Here is an 8,869-nt window from a genome sequence, read left to right on the forward strand (position 1 = left end):
TGCCATAAGTGACTCCATTTTGATTCTGACAACTTTCAAGTGTTAAAGATGTGACTTGTTTTGTCTTTGTAACATATAACATAATGTGAGAGGAAAGAGATAAACTCAGAAAAAAAAAACTGTTAAGCAAAGTACGATCAGCAGTTGATTATTTGAGAGGGGAGGGTTCCTAGGCTATGCAGATTTCAAAGAATGCTAAAATTAGACTATATAATATTGAGAAAGCATACTCTGGAGAGAGGTTCAAGGGTGTAGCTGGACAACTTTTGCTGAGGTGATTGGGTGTATGACTCATGGATCTAGTTAACCATCTCAGCAAATGCTAGGAATAGAGATGGGGTTGTTCAGGAAGGATTTGTGAAGAAGCCTCTTGTCCAATGGTATGTATCCCTGTGACATACATGGGAGACAACCAAGGATTTGCAGACTGCTATTTAAGCAGAAACACTGTCAGTTTGAAGAGAATTGGACAAAGACAGAATAAAATGAAGGATAGCTCTTGGGATTTTGAAATTTTACAGGCATATAGATTCCAGATATATGTTACCCTTCGAGAAAAAGGAAGACTGAGTCCAAGGGCAAAGCCAAGGATGCAGAGGCAGAGGCCAGAGGCATGGGTGCAGAGAGGGATGGAGACTGTTGTTGTCAGATCTTCTGTTAGAGAATAAATTTATCTTGTTTTTAAGTTACCAAGTTTGTAGTAATTTGTGGTAGCTCCAGAAAACAATGCATTCACATTTCCTGATAATTTCAGTTATGATTGGCCTTCTATTTTAGGTAATAATTTAAATCATCTTTTCCAAAAGTATGTGTGCTGACAATCTCTGTCTTTCTCTCCCTCTCTCTCTCTGTCTCCTTTTCTCTCTCCCTCTCCCTTCCTCCCTTTCCCTTTTTTATGTACATGTAAAAACTAGACAAAAGCACAGTAGAGTAGAAGACAGACTGGCTTAATTGAAACTATATCAGGATTGGAGTCAAACTACCTTTAAAGTCTGCTCTCCCCATTAACTGTGCAATCTTGAGTGAATGAATTAACCTCTCTGAACCTACTTTTTTAAAAGTTGTAATAATAAAGTTCACAAGAAATTTAAGGTAGAAAATATATTTAAATTGGCAGGCACAGTGCATGATTATTTCCTCCCTCCACTTTTTCCCACTAGGAACATTATCAGTAAGTAATAGAAGGAGATACCCCTGTAATCATGAATTTAATTATTACAATTTTTTTTGTGTGTGTGACCGCTAAGGGGATCGTAACCCTTGGCTTGGTGTCATCTGCACCACACTCAGCCAGTGAGCACACCGGCCATCCCTGTATAGGATCCGAACCCGTGGCCTCGGCGCTCCCAGTGCCGCACTCTCCCGAGTGAGCCACAAGGTCAGCCCAAGTATTACAAATTTTGAATATCTAAAATGACTTTAGTTCACATGACTATTTAGAGAGACTGATCAGAAAGTTGGATCTTTGTAGCTATTGTAAAGTCCGCTATGATGTAGATGAATATATTTATGAGCCTAGATAATGTAAGGATTCTTTTTATAAATGGCTTCTTATTAAACTTCCATGTAGAAAAAAAATGTTCCATAGTCAGATAAAGAGAAATAACTTAATTAATGGTTAGAGAAAGGCTATACCTGGTGTAATCTTTGAGTTTTCTGATACTGTGTGAATCCTGACTGCTATATCTGATTCTAATTTTAAAAACCTACTGACAAGCATTATGGATTTCCCAAATGATCTTAATGATGGAAAAATGTCTGTGTTTATACTCTGCTCATGTTTGAGATTTCACTTCTGAAGATACTTACGGTGGACACATGTGGAGGTTTTCATCTCTCCTGAGATAGATTCTCATTAGCCTCACATGGGGCATGGTAATAATGTATCGAAAAAAATGTATCTATTTGTATTGATTGCCTCTGCAACTTTTATGTGTCTACTTTTATGTATGCATGAAAATTCTGAAGTTGAAAAATTGATTCCTCAAAGTTACACTTCAATATAATCTCAAATAAATTTGAAATAATTGTGCAGTAAAATTTCCTGAAAGGTAAGGAAGAGGCCATCTCCCACTTTATACAATTTCTTTTAAATATTTCTATTCTCAACTTAGAACTCTTCCTAAAAAGTTTACTTTATATTCTTTCCTCTTCCCAGATATCTCAGCTCTAATTGTACAATAGAATCAGAATGTCTGGAGTTGGAATATGACAGTAAAAAATAAGTGTGTGGAAAATTTCAAGCATATTCAAGAGTAAAAGAATTGTGTAGTGTTTTCCCATATGACATTCGTCTGCTTCAACAATGAACTTATGGCCAATCTTGTTTCATCTGTTTCTTGTTTTACCTTTACCTTCACCCAACCTTAGATTATGCTGAATCAAATCTAAGCCATCAGATAATTTCATCTGGAAATATGTACATAAATATTTCACATAAAAACTTCTTAAAACATAACCATATCATTCCTACCATACACAAAGCAACAATAATTCCTTAATATCATCAGATATGTGTGCTCAGATTTCCCCAAAATTTTGCAACATAATTTTATACATTTTCTTTTAATTTGGATCCAGATAACATTTATTCTTTGTAATTGGTTGATACATTTTTTGAGTCTTTTCTACAGGGTCCTCTTTTATCTCTTTATTTGCTATTTAGCTGTTAAAGAAATGTCCTAAAGAGCTATATGATCAGATATAATTATTCCTAGGCACATGTAGCTATTTAAATTTCAGTTAATTAAAATTTTAGAAAAAGAATTTAACATAGAATTAAGTAAAATTTAAAATGTCACACTAGGAACACTTGGCATATTTTAAGTATTTAATAGCCCCATGTGGCTAGTGGCTACTGTATTAAATAATGCAGCTATAGAACAATTCCATTATTGCCAAAAGTTCTCTTGGAATGCACTGCTATAGCTTCCCGCAGTAAGTTTTCTATTTTTTTTTTCCTGTTTGCAGCCCTGTATGTCATTTAATATGACAAAGTCCCTCTATTTTCTGTAAATTGATAGTTATATCTAGATCTTGATTAGATTTATGTTCAATAGCTTGCCAAAACTACTACATAGATTTGTTTTGCACCTACGTCAGGAAGTACATGATGTCTGGCTGTCTGTCTCTTTTTTGTGATATTAGTAGTCACTGACAATCATTGTCTAGTTTTAATAAAATGATATATTTTGATTGACTTTCATAATTTTCTCTTTGTCTTCATGTCATTTTCACCTGTAGAATCACAGTACATTTATTGGAAATACTGCTGTTTATTCTTAGCCTTTTATCCTCCAGTACTCCAGACCCCTTTGGGGGGGGGGCACCCAACAATCTACCATTGTTGTAGATTTTAGTCCACATTTTGTATTAGTTGTATTAGTCCATATTTGTATTAGATAATAAAGATTCTACCTGTCTGGGCTGACAATTACTTTCTTCATTTTTATTAGTTTATTCAGTACAATTTCTTTATTCTTTATACAATAAAATTGCATCTAATATTGATCCTTTCAAAATTCACTAAAACTATAACAAAAGAATATGTTTTAAAGGCATAGACCCACAAAGACAAGAGAGAAAACAATTGCAGCAGCTCTTTGGAAGTTAGAAAGCAGATGGAAAAGGACCACCCATTTAGCAAACACTAACCTGGAAATAGAATAAGTTGTGAAAGAACAAAAATTAAACTGTAAAATTTTCAAAAACCTCATGAACTAGCAGTACTTATGGAACTAGGAGTGACACAGTTTGCTGTTAAAGAAGATTTGATGATTTTGAAAAAGATCCCTAGATAGACTCTCCCATTTCGTTTGACTGCCCTTCAATTACTCTGGTCATACTCTGGAGAGTTGTCTGCTAGTGAAGGTTAAATTGCCTAAACTGAACTGTTGAGAGAAAACAGTATTGTAATAAGAACAGAATGAACGGACCATGTACATATAAACATTGATGTTTTTGTCCCTTTTCTCCACTTGGCTTCCAGGACCTGGACAGGGCAACCAGACTTCCACCCCACCGCAGGAGACTAAGCCTGTGTCTGAGAAATCTGAAGGAAGCAAAGATACTGGCATCAGATTTTTATAATAACTGTCTCACTTGGACACATAGAACTTTCGATCTGTTTATCAGCCCTCTGCCCTCTCTTAATGACCAGGCAAATAGATTACCAGATATCTTCCTAAAAACTTTAACAAGGGAGAAAGGAACAAAAATAAACAAATAGGAAAAAAAAAGCAATTTGGAGGAAATAAATATTACAGAGGAAGAAAAAAACTTAACGTTTATATCCTAATAGTGATAATAGAGGCTACTGCATTTATTTAAAAAAGGGGGAAAAAGATGATATAAAACTAAATTTTCAGACAACACCATAAAAACAAACAAACAAAATACATGATCAAAGATCACAGCGGGGAAAAAATCCTGTGAAAGTGTTGTAATATTAAGATGAGAAAACCTCTCAGAGATTAAAGCAAAAAGATGAGGGGGAAAAAAAGACAGAAGAGAAGGTACTGCAAAATTAGAGGACCAGTACAGTAAAGGCCTGGTATTTCCCAACAACACTGGAAGCAAGAAACTATGTAGAACACCTTCAAATATCTGAAGGAAAATGGGTTCCAACTGACAATTTTATTTCTAGCCCAGCTATCATCAAGTTATATTTCAGACATAAGAGAAAGGAGAAATTTAATCTTCTATTCCCCTTTCTTTGGAAGTTCCTAGATGTGATTTACAAAAAACAAGGAAGTTAACTAATAACGTGAATAGAAAGATGGGGTGGGGACAGAAACGGTAGATCCAACACAGGAAAAAGACAAAAAGAATCCCCATGATGATGATGAAAGGAAATCCTAGGTTGACCGCTGTGTCCAGGCATGGATGACAACCCATGAAGATGGCTGCAGTTTGGAAAATTGGTGGCAGAGTATGAGACAGAGCTTCACATTCACAGCAATCCATCCCACCGAGTGAACTGAGAGGCAGAGTGGATGTTGATGGAGCTACTACTTTTACTGGTCTGACTCACAGTACTGATGATGTATGATTGGGACTGGATGAGAAAACATTTAAGAAGCATTTTACTATCACAAATGGTTATATTTGAAGCCTGGTGTCACTTTCAACTAACATTGTGATAAGACCTTCTGCTCCCCATGTATTACAATGCTGAAGAAAATAAAAACGTAGTCAAATATTAATTCTTCTGAAAAGGAAAACTTGTTTATGCATTGTAAAATCCCCCCCAAATTTATATCCACCTGGAATCTCAGAATGTGACCTTATATAGAAATAAGGTCGTTACAGATGTAGTTAGTTAAGAAGTGGACATACCAAATTAGGATGAACCCTAAATCCAGGTGTCATTATACAATGAGGACGGGATGCAGAGAAACACAGGGAAGTAGGCCGTGAGAAGACAGCGGATTGGAGTGATGCAGGCACAAGCTGAAGGCTGCCAAGGATTGCTGTCAATCACCAGAGCTGAGGAGGAGGTGAGGAAGGATCATTCCCTGGAGCCACAGGGGGGCACAGCTTTACTGACACCCTGACTTCAGAATTCTAGCTTCCAGACTGGGAGAAAATTAATTTCTGTTGCTTTAAGTCATCCAGTATGTGGTAATTTACTTGAAATTAATAGGCTTATGTTTTAGAGGTTCAGAATTTCAAGTTGATAAAATATGGTCATTTTCTATAAAAGTTGGGCATCGCAATATTTTAAAGGAAAAATCGGATCAACTTATCTCATTTCAACTTAAAGTTATAACCTCCCAAAATGTAGTTGTGATCTGTTCTAGTGAACAGACTGGCCATGCTGACTGTGAATGAGTGTGTTCTTAGCGAGAATTGAATGGGGAAGTTTAATTCAGATTCCCTCCTCATGTCCTTGCTCTCATGGCCCCGCACAACTGCCCACTGCATCCCCGCACTGCCATCTTTATTTTCTGACTGTCCATATGGAGCAGCTAAGAGTTCGTATTATTTGTTTTCATGTGTCCTGAAGGAGATTTGACATTAAACATAGACAATCTCTGTTTTACCCTCTTAAAATATTTTTATCTTCTAAAAAAGATGAAAAATAAGCCATAAACTGACATTCTGATAGGTCAGAGTATTCAGAGAATGGAACATTTATATTATTTTAGTATAAGAGGGTGTGTGTAGATTGAATGATTGTAGTATTAAAATGTTTTTTGCTTTCCAAAAATATTTATTATGAAGTAAAAATTTTAGACACATCAAATGTGATGCAAAGGATTGTTCCCAGGATTAAGCCGATCTGCTGAATGGCACCCTGATGAGGAATTGAAGAGTTCATCCTGATTCTACTGTTGACTCTTTTCACATCCTACCCTCTAAGTACTTCTTGGGTTTATTTTCAGGAATAAGAGGATAATCACTTTTTTTTTTTAATGCCTTGAGGACCATTAGGAGGTTCTGAAAGGGAAATGCTCTATAAATTCAAAGTGGTACAGGGGGTTACTGGCAAAGAAAAACACATGTTTTGCCAGTTTGGAATTCCAACAAGTGCTATAATTGGTATCTGAAGACATGTAGGCATGGATTCTCTCTGTCTGAAGTAGGATTTAGATGTTATTCATTTTAGTAATGGAACCAATTTGATAATGTCTAATCCAGATATAGGTGGAAATAAAAGAGCAAAAGGAAATATTCTTAGGTGGGATTGTAAAACCCCTGAGATGGCCATTCCCTTGATTTTTTTTGCTCTGGTTGTGGCAGACATCTTTGTCATGTAGGTAAAGCTGTTTCTTTTCCCAGACAAATGAGTTTCCTGATAGCACTTTGCCAGGAAGTCAATTGTGCTCATCATCCATAGGTTTTTTTTATTTTTCTGAGAAAGATAAATAAGCACACCTGCTATGCAGAAAAGAGATAAAGGAGGATGTCAGCAGTGAAATCAGTGGATCGATTCACCATGTGGTGGACTGGTATAACCTGATAATTCTCTTTAGGGGCAGATGGCCCCAACAGATGCTATGTTAAAGTGAAGTGTGAAAAACGGAGTGAGGAATGTAAATGAGCCCAGGCATATAACAGCACATAGAGAAATGACAGTACACAGAGGAAAGTGAAAAGAAATGACCAGAGGCACAGGAAGTTAATCAGAGGAGATAAATGTCATGGAAACAGAAGAAAGAAAGAATTTCAAGGATGGATAATTACCACTTGTTTGTGGCAGAGATCTCAAGTAATACAGCCTAATGTTTGCCTGTGGGATTTGATAATAAGAGCAATTTGTGATGCAGCACAGGATAATAGCTACTGTTGTTAATGAGAGGATTTTTGATGAAATAAGACAGCAGAGGTAGTTTGCATTGGGCTAAGGAGTGAATGAACCACGAGAAAGTGCAGAGCACTTATCAGCTTCTCTTTAAAGAAATTTTCTGTGAGGAGAAGAATAGAACCATGAAAGTATGTAAAAAAATTAAGTTGTGACCTTTGGTCTCCAAGGACTTACAATGTATAAAATAAAGGACGATAAAAATATATTCAGGCACTTTGAATACAGTATTACTGAATGCTGGGATAAATATAGCCATACAACATTTCAGAATGCAGAGGAGAGTCACTTAATTATCTTAATGAGGAGGTCCCAGTGGTCAAGGAAAGCCTCATAAAGCTTAAGAACAAGTCAGACTGGGTGGGTACAATTTCGGTTTCTTCTGCATAATATTGTTTTTTTTTTCTTTCTAAAAAAGAGTTTTATTATGGAAAATTTCAAACATACATAAGAGGAGAGATCATAGTATAATAAACTCTTTAACAGTTACCAGTAGATTGGCAGCCTTGTGTCATCTGTACCGTAGCCACGCACCCAAGATTATTTTGAAGCAAATCTCAGACATCACATTATTTCATATGTAAATATTTCAGTGTATTTTTCTAAACAATAAAGACTTACAAAAACCAAAACCACAATACCATCATCACACCTAAAAAATTAACAGAAATGTCTTAATATCATCAACTATACAGTCAGTGTTCACATTTCATATTTCCTCAGTCGTCTTATAGTTACTGTTTTACAACTTATTTGAATTTGTGCCCAAATAAGGTTCTCACATTATGATTGGTTGATAGGTCTCTTGACTATCTATAGATTTTCTCTTCCATCTCTCTCTTTTTTTTCCTTTGCAGTCTTTGTTGAAGAGAATGGGTCATTTGTCCCGTGGAGTTTCCCACAGACTGGATTTTTCTAATTGCATTCCTGGGGTGTCATTTAATATGTTTCTCTGTTCCTTGTCTGTCTGGTGTATCGGTGTTAGATCTAGAGTCTTGAGTGGATTCAGGATCAGTTTTTGGGTTTTTTTTAATTGTCTGTTTCATAGACTGTGTGTGAACTTTCATCAGGAGTTTTGTTTTTTTTTTTAATTTCTTTTTTTTTATTATTTTTATTTTGTCAATATACAATAATCAACTACATTGCATAATATTGTTTTAGACATTTAGTTTAGCTTCTTGTGGTAATGTGGCTTGACAGATTAATCTGAGAATTTCTCTTTACCTTTTCTCTCTCATATGATTTTCCTTCCCCATATCCACCTGCCTCAACCCACACTGAAGTGGAAGCAAAGTTTAAAGGAAATTGCCAAATTAAGTACGAGGTGGTTATTCTCTTTGATATTTTCTCACAGAGTTGGTTTTGGGATACTACATAGTAATGCCCTGAGGTAAGATGAGAGATAATGCTAAGTAGCAATAGATTTTAGATTGGAGGGGGAATATAGTTTAGAAGAAGTGAGAATTGTTATTAATTATTTTCATTAAAATTGTTGTTTAATTGTGGAGGATAAGTTTGAAAAGTTGGAAGGGACTCAGAGGAGGGCTGGCCTCAAGCATGAAT

The sequence above is a fragment of the Galeopterus variegatus genome, unplaced genomic scaffold (genome assembly GCF_000696425.1).
Source record: "Galeopterus variegatus unplaced genomic scaffold, G_variegatus-3.0.2 Scaffold2981, whole genome shotgun sequence".
NCBI classification, from domain to species: Eukaryota; Metazoa; Chordata; class Mammalia; order Dermoptera; family Cynocephalidae; genus Galeopterus; species Galeopterus variegatus.